Genomic DNA, 9,342 nt, shown 5'->3' on the forward strand with positions numbered 1-9,342 from the left:
GAACAAACATATATTTAATCCATTTTAAATTCAGGCTGTAACAACAAAATGTGGAATAAGTCAACAGGTGTGAATGCTTTCTGAAGGCACTGTAAAGATGGTTGTGGTGTGTCTTTTAGAAGAGGGTAATGGACACATGTAGCTGCAGTGAATTGTCCCAGTTCCATTGATTTCCATACAATATCGATGTGAGGGATTAATCTGCTGTGCTATTGATTACAGTACAACAAGCTGGTCTAATCTAATCACCCCAAACAACCTAAAAGTGTCCAAAAATACCCCAAACAGCTCCCCAAAAATACCCCAAACAGCTCCCCAAAAGAACCCCAAACACCCCAAACAGCTCCCCAAAAGAACCCCAAACACCCCAAACAGCTCCCCAAAAGAACCCCAAACAGGTACCCAAAAGAAACTAAAAGAACCCCAAAAATACCCCAAACAGCTCCCCAAAAGAACCCCAAACAGCTCCCCAAAAGAACCCCAAACAACCCAAACAGGTACACAAAAGAATCTAAAAGAACCCCAAAAATACCCCAAACAGGTACCCCAAAAGAACCTTAAAGAACCCAAATGATCAGTTCAGGTTCACATTTCGGACACGACCAATGGCTTGGTCTCTTGGTCTGCTTCTAAACAATAGAAGAAGCCGTTAGACTCCGGGTCCCTCACGTTTCCCTCAATGATGATTCCAGTAAACCGTGACGTGGGGCACAATCCTGGTCGCCTGCCATGAATGGAGCGGTCGATTTTCCGGTCACAACTTGCAGGCTTGTTTTCGAGTTGCTGTGCGTTTTGTTGCCAACCTATTTTGCTACCTGACAACTTTACGGTTTTCACTTTTTAATTACCGTTCATATATTTATTTATTTTTTCCTCAACTTTTTCACTCCGGACGCTTTATCTGGACACGATTCGTCAGGACCTCCAACAGCCGAAGCTAAGTAGTAACATTAACATGATGCCTTCTAATTGCAGCCGCTGTACTCGCCTTACGGCGAGGATAGCTGTACTGCAAGCCCAGCTTCAGACGCAATCGTTAGGCAAGGGTAATTTCAGTGTAGGAAAGGATGAAACAGCGTCTGTGCCACCAGTAAGTACAGATAGTAGTATAAATCCCCTGGCACAGTCCCCTCAGCCGGACAACTTTCTCACGGTTTCTGGAAGGAAATGCTGTAGGAACGCTCAACCGGTGTCGCTCATTCAGCCGACAGAAACTTTCAACCGGTTTTCCCCATTAGGCTGCGGGTCGGTGTCAGAGGCCGAGTCTTCTCTGGTCTCTACTCCTCCCGTTACGGGGTCTGAGACACCGAAGCTTCCCACCATTAGCTCTGACAAATTGAAAACTCTAGTCATTGGCGACTCCATTACCCGCAGTATTAGACTTAAAGCGAATCATCCAGCGATCATACACTGTTTACCCGGGGGCAGGGCTACCGACGTTAAGGCTAATCTGTTTACCCGGGGGCAGGGCTAGGCGTTAAGGCTAATCTGTTTACCCGGGGGCAGGGCAGGGCTAATCTGTTTACCCGGGGGCAGGGCGACGTTAAGGCTAATCTGAAGATGGTGCTGGCTAAAGCTAAAACTGGCGAGTGTAGAGAGTATAGAGATATTGTTATCCACGTCGGCACCAACGATGTTAGGATGAAACAGTCAGAGATCACCAAGCGCAACATAGCTTCTGCGTGCATATCAGCTAGAAAGATGTGTCGGCATCGAGTAATTGTCTCTGGCCCCCTCCCAGTTAGGGGGAGTGATGAGCTCTACGGCAGAGTCTCACAACTCAATCGCTGGTTGAAAACTGTTTTCTGCCCCTCCCAAAAGATATAATTTGTAGATAATTGGCCCTCTTTCTGGGACTCACCCACAAACAGGACCAAGCCTGACCTGCTGAGGAGTGACGGACTCCATCCTAGCTGGAGGGGTGCTCTCATCTTATCTACCAACATAGACAGGGCTCTAACTCCTCTAGCTCCACAATGAAATAGGGTGCAGGCCAGGCAGCAGGCTGTTAGCCAGCCTGCCAGCATAGTGGAGTCTGCCACTAGCACAGTCAGTGTAGTCAGCTCAGCTATCACCATTGAGACCGTGTCTGTGCCTCGACCTAGGTTGGGCAAAACTAAACATGGCGGTGTTCGCCTTAGCAATCTCACTAGGATAAAGACCACCTCCATTCCTGTCATTACTGAAAGAGATCATGATATCTCACATCTCAAAATAGGGCTACTTAATGTTAGATCCCTTACTTCAAAGGCAATTATAGTCAATGAACTAATCACTGATCATAATCTTGATTTGATTGGCCTGACTGAAACATGGCTTAAGCCTGATGAATTTACTGTTTTAAATGAGGCCTCACCTCCTGGCTACACTAGTGACCATATCCCCCGTGCATCCCGCAAAGGCGGAGGTGTTGCTAACATTTACGATAGCAAACTTCAATTTACAAAAATAAAAAAAAAAAAAATGACGTTTTCGTCTTTTGAGCTTCTAGTCAAAAATGCAGCCTACTCAATCACTTTTTATAGCTACTGTTTACAGGCCTCCTGGGCCATATACAGCGTTTCTCACTGAGAATTCCTATCGGACCTTGTAGTCATAGCAGATAATATTCTAATCTTTGGTGACTTTAATATTCACATGGAAAAGTCCACAGACCCACTCCAAAAGGCTTTCGGAGCCATCATCGACTCAGTGGGTTTTTCCAACATGTCTCTGGACCCACTCACTGTCACAGACGCTGGACTAGTTTTGTCCCATGGAATAAAATCTTAATGTTTTCCTCATAATCTGGACTATCGGACCACCATTTTATTACGTTTGCAATTGCAACAAATAATCTGCTCAGACCCCAACCAAGGAACATCAAAAGTCGTGCTATAAATTCACAGACAACACAAAGATTCCTTGATGCCCTTCCAGACTCCCTCTGCCTACCCAAGGACGCCAGAGGACAAAAAACAGTTAACCACCTAACTGAGGATCTCAATTTAACCTTGCGCAATACCCTAGATGCAGTTGCACCCCTAAAAACTAAAAAATATTATCATAAGAAACTAGCTCCCTGGTACACAGAAAATACCAGAGCTCTGAAGCAAGCTTCCAGAAAATTGGAACGGAAATGGCGCCACACCAAACTGGAAGTCTTCCGACTAGCTTGGAAGGACGGTACCGTGCAGTACCGAAGAGCCCTTACTGCTGCTCGATCATCCTATTTTTCTAACTTAATTGAGGAAAATAAGAACAATCCGAAATTCCTTTTTGATACTGTCGCAAAGCTAACTAAAAAGCAGCATTCCCCAAGAGAGGATGACTTTCACTTTAGCAGTGATAAATTCATGAACTTCTTTGAGGAAAAGATTATGATTATTAGAAAGCAAATTACGGACTCCTCTTTAAACCTGCGTATTCCTCCAAACCTCAGTTGTCCTGAGTCTGCACAACTCTGCCAGGACCTAGGATCAAGAGAGACGCTCAAGTGTTTTAGTACTATATCTCTTGACACAATGATGAAAATAATCATGGCCTCTAAACCTTCAAGCTGCATACTGGACCCTATTCCAACTAAACTACTGAAAGAGCTGCTTCCTGTGCTTGGCCCTCCTATGTTGAACATAATAAACGGCTCGCTATCCACTGGATGTGTACCAAACTCACTAAAAGTGGCAGTAATAAAGCCTCTCTTGAAAAAGCCAAACCTTGACCCAGAAAATATAAAAAACTATCGGCCTATATCGAATCTTCCATTCCTCTCAAAAATTTTAGAGAAGGCTGTTGCGCAGCAACTCACTGCCTTCCTGAAGACAAACAATGTATACGAAATGCTTCAGTCTGGTTTTAGACCCCATCATAGCACTGAGACGGCACTTGTGAAGGTGGTAAATGACATTTTAATGGCATCGGACCGAGGCTCTGCATCTGTCCTCGTGCTCATAGACCTTAGTGCTGCTTTTGATACCATCGATCACCACATTCTTTTGGAGAGATTGGAAACCCAAATTGGTCTACACGGACATGTTCTGGCCTGGTTTAGATCTTATCTGTCGGAAAGATATCAGTTTGTCTCTGTGAATGGTTTGTCCTCTGACAAATCAACTGTAAATTTCAAGGTTCCGTTTTAGGACCACTATTGTTTTCACTATATATTTTACCTCTTGGGGATGTTATTCGAAAACATAATGTTAACTTTCACTGCTATGCGGATGACACACAGCTGTACATTTCAATGAAACATGATGAAGCCCCAAAATTGCCCTCGCTAGAAGCATGTGTTTCAGACATAAGGAAGTGGATGGCTGCAAACTTTCTACTATTAAACTCGGACAAAACAGAGATGCTTGTTCTAGGTCCCAAGAAACAAAGAGATCTTCTGTTGAATCTGACAATTAATCTTAATGGTTGTACAGTCGTCTCAAATAAAACTGTGAAGGACCTCGGCGTTACTCTGGACCCTGATCTCTCTTTTGAAGAACATATCAAGACCATTTTGAGGACAGCTTTTTTCCATCTACGTAACATTGCAAAAATCCGAAACTTTCTGTCCAAAAATGATGCAGAAAAATTAATCCATGCTTTTGTCACTTCTAGGTTAGACTACTGCAATGCTCTATTTTCCGGCTACCCGGATAAAGCACTAAATAAACTTCAGTTAGTGCTGAATACGGCTGCTAGAATCCTGACTAGAACCAAAAAATGTGATCATATTACTCCAGTGCTAGCCTCCCTACACTGGCTTCCTGTCAAGGCAAGGGCTGATTTCAAGGTTTTACTGCTAACCTACAAAACATTACATGGGCTTGCTCCTACCTATCTCTCTGATTTGGTCCTGCCGTACATACCTACACGTACGCTACGGTCACAAGACGCAGGCCTCCTAATTGTCCCTAGAATTTCTAAGCAAACAGCTGGAGGCAGGGCTTTCTCCTATAGAGCTCCATTTTTATGGAACGGTCTGCCTACCCATGTCAGAGACGCAAACTCGGTCTCAACCTTTAAAGTCTTTACTGAAGACTCATCTCTTCAGTGGGTCATATGATTGAGTGTAGTCTGGCCCAGGAGTGGGAAGGTGAACGGAAAGGCTCTGGAGCAACGCACCGCCCTTTCTGTCTCTGCCTGGCCGGTTCCCCTCTTTCCACTGGGATTCTCTGCCTCTAACCCTATTACAGGGGCTGAGTCACTGGCTTACTGGGGCTCTCTCATGCCGTCCCTGGAGGGGGTGCGTCACCTGAGTGGGTTGATTCACTGTTGTGGTCATCCTGTCTGGGTTGGCGCCCCCCCCCTTGAGTTGTGCCGTGGCGGAGGTCTTTGTGGGCTATACTCAGCCTTGTCTCAGGATGGTAAGTTGGTGGTTGAAGATATCCCTCTAGTGGTGTGGGGGCTGTGCTTTGGCAAAGTGGGTGGGGTTATATCCTTCCTGTTTGGCCCTGTCCGGGGGTGTCCTCGGATGGGGCCACAGTGTCTCCTGACCCCTCCTGTCTCAGCCTCCAGTATTTATGCTGCAGTAGTTTATGTGTCGGGGGCTGGGGTCAGTTTGTTATATCTGGAGTACTTCCCCTGTCCTATTCGGTGTCCTGTGTGAATCTAAGTGTGCGTTCTCTAATTCTCTCCTTCTCTCTTTCTTTCTCTCTCTCGGAGGACCTGAGCCCTAGGACCATGCCCCAGGACTACCTGACATGATGACTCCTTGCTGTCCCCAGTCCACCTGGCCATGCTGCTGTTCCAGTTTCAACTGACCTGAGCCCTAGGACCATGCCCCAGGACTACCTGACATGATGACTCCTTGCTGTCCCCAGTCCACCTGGCCATGCTGCTGCTCCAGTTTCAACTTCCACCTGACTGTGCTGCTGCTCCAGTTTCAACTGTTCTGCCTTATTATTATTCGACCATGCTGGTCATTTATGAACATTTGAACATCTTGGCCATGTTCTGTTATAATCTCCACCCGGCACAGCCAGAAGAGGACTGGCCACCCCACATAGCCTGGTTCCTCTCTAGGTTTCTTCCTAGGTTTTGGCCTTTCTAGGGAGTTTTTCCTAGCCACCGTGCTTCTACACCTGCATTGCTTGCTGTTTGGGGTTTTAGGCTGGGTTTCTGTACAGCACTTTGAGATATCAGCTGATGTACGAAGGGCTATATAAATAAATTTGATTTGATTTGAATTGGCTCAGGCAATAGCTCTATTGACGGAGAAGGAGCTAGGCTCCAGCCCATGGTTGATGCTCTGTATTTAGAATGGGATCCAGCCCATGGTTGATGCTCTGTATTTAGAATGGGATCCAGCCCATGGTTGATGCTCTGTATTTAGAATGGGATCCAGCCCATGGTTGATGCTCTGTATTTAGAATGGGATCCAGCCCATGGTTGATGCTCTGTATTTAGAATGGGATCCAGCCCATGGTTGATGCTCTGTATTTAGAATGGGATCCAGCCCATGGTTGATGCTCTGTATTTAGAATGGGATCCAGCCCGTGGTTGATGCTCTGTATTTAGAATGGGATTCAGCCCATGGTTGATGCTCTGTATTTAGAATGGGATCCAGCCCATGGTTGATGCTCTGTATTTAGAATGGGATCCAGCCCGTGGTTGATGCTCTATAGGTCTGTGTGCTGTATGTAGATACTGCCCTGGGAGAGAAATCTGGGATTCGTTTTAGGATGACTGACATTTTTCTAAACTATGACCATTTTCATGTGTTATCTATCAGTGTTCCATAAACTATAAAACATAAAGAGAGTCGCACACTCCATAAATAACCTCCCAGACATTTACTGGGTAAATCACCAATGTTTCGGCATCACTGTGCCAGAGTTTGCGGCACTCTTTATTTTTTATAGCTTATAGTTTATTCTCCGTTAGTCAGCACCCCTACATAAAATTATTTTCTCTGGCTGTGCGCCAGCTCAGTGTTCCAATATCACCCTCAGAGAGATGACAGACTATCAGTGTTCCAATATCACCCTCAGAGAGATAACCGACTATCAGTGTTCCAATATCACCCTCAGAGAGATGACAGACTATTGGTGTTCCAATATCACCCTCAGAGAGATGACAGACTATCAGTGTTCCAATATCACCCTCAGAGAGATGACAGACAATCAGTGTTCCAATATCACCCTCAGAGAGATGACAGACTATCAGTGTTCCAATATCACCCTCAGAGAGATGACAGACTATCAGTGTTCCAATATCACCCTCAGAGAGATGACAGACTATCAGTGTTCCAATATCACCCTCAGAGAGATGACAGACTATCAGTGTTCCAATATCACCCTCAGAGAGATGACAGACTATCAGTGTTCCAATATCACCCTCAGAGAGATGACAGACTATCAGTGTTCCAATATCACCCTCAGAGAGATGACAGACTATCAGTGTTCCAATATCACCCTCAGAGAGATGACAGACTATCAGTGTTCCAATATCACCCTCAGAGAGATGACAGACTATAGGTGTTCCAATATCACCCTCAGAGAGATGACAGACTATCAGTGTTCCAATATCACCCTCAGAGAGATGACAGACTATCAGTGTTCCAATATCACCCTCAGAGAGATGACAGACTATCAGTGTTCCAATATCACCCTCAGAGAGATGACAGACTATCAGTGTTCCAATATCACCCTCAGAGAGATGACAGACTATTGGTGTTCCAATATCACCCTCAGAGAGATGACAGACTATCAGTGTTCCAATATCACCCTCAGAGAGATGACAGACTATCAGTGTTCCAATATCACCCTCAGAGAGAGATGACAGACTATCAGTGTTCCAATATCACCCTCAGAGAGATGACAGACTATCAGTGTTCCAATATCACCCTCAGAGAGATGACAGACTATCAGTGTTCCAATATCACCCTCAGAGAGATGACAGACTATCAGTGTTCCAATATCACCCTCAGAGAGATGACAGACTATCGGTGTTCCAATATCACCCTCAGAGAGATGACAGACTATTGGTGTTCCAATATCACCCTCAGAGAGATGACAGACTATCAGTGTTCCAATATCACCCTCAGAGAGATGACAGACTATTGGTGTTCCAATATCACCCTCAGAGAGATGACAGACTATCGGTGTTCCAATATCACCCTCAGAAAGATGACAGACTATTGGTGTTCCGAACATCATCCTCAGAGAGATAATAGCTGTCCAGAGAACTGATTCCACATGTCTGGGGGTTTTCATCTCCTTCCCTTACTCATATGGTCAGATGAATACTTGGCTCGATGTTTGGGCCATCCACCTGGTAGACCCCTGAAGACGTGGTCTCTACCTAATAAACAACCAATGAATCATACCCCATGACCATAGAAACATGGGTACAGCATGCCATCAAAGGCCTCCAAAGCTTTACATCAGCGTGGGGGGAAAGCAGGCCTGTAAGAGTGATGTTCTAATCTGTGAGTCACAACATTCCCACATGGTGCCAGAATTATTACGGAACGATCTATAGTACATCACATGAGACTGCTTCTCAACACCATCCTGGTACGCCTGCAAGAAGTCTACGATACTATACAATCCGTCACATGCCCATAAGGCTGTGTGACAGGTTAAAGGACATATTCATAGCCTGTTATACATTGAAAAGTATGAGTAAGTTCATAGTATGTGAGGATCTTAAAACATCTAAGGTTAAAAAGATGCATTCAGTATTAGTTGATAGAGATTGATAACATTCATATAATTGTGTTAAAGTTAAAATCTGTCAAAGGGTACGAATTGTGAGAGTAATGTGTAAACGTTATATCGATTACTTTATTTTGTGGTGCCTAAAAGTGTTAATCTGTGATCTACGAAATGCTTTTAAATCTATGAGCCGGAGATCGATTGCTCTGGTCTCCACCCATATTCCTGGGGAAATTCGCGGTCTTTTTCTCACTGTCGTGATTATTTCTCCCCTGTTTTCAGGGGCGTTACAGCTGCTCATAAGGTGTTTGTTCTTATCTTCTTCGTTAAAAGTTAAATTCCTAGGGGATAAGGGGTAGATTTGGGATTCAGAGTATCCTGATCAAATGAGTCCTTCATTTACGGGAAACAGGAAATGCCTAAACAGGTGCGACATCCTGTTTTCTCCACTCCAGAGATTCACAGCATCACTTCTGTGAGGTTTGAGGTCTGAGGGCTGAGCCGGTGTTCCAAATGGCCCACTATTCCTTATACAGTGGACTACTGTTGACCAGGGCCCATAGGGGAAAGGGTGCCATTTTGGACATATGCTGAGAAAGTCTCTTTGGCAGAGCAGAGCGTCTTGACTGCTGCTCAAATTCATCAGTAGTCCCCAGATCATATATTGACTCAATCTTATAGGAACAAAGACACGTCTGTTTCTCACCTTTCCTCT

The sequence above is a fragment of the Oncorhynchus nerka genome, linkage group LG23 (genome assembly GCF_034236695.1).
Source record: "Oncorhynchus nerka isolate Pitt River linkage group LG23, Oner_Uvic_2.0, whole genome shotgun sequence".
Taxonomy (NCBI): domain Eukaryota; kingdom Metazoa; phylum Chordata; class Actinopteri; order Salmoniformes; family Salmonidae; genus Oncorhynchus; species Oncorhynchus nerka.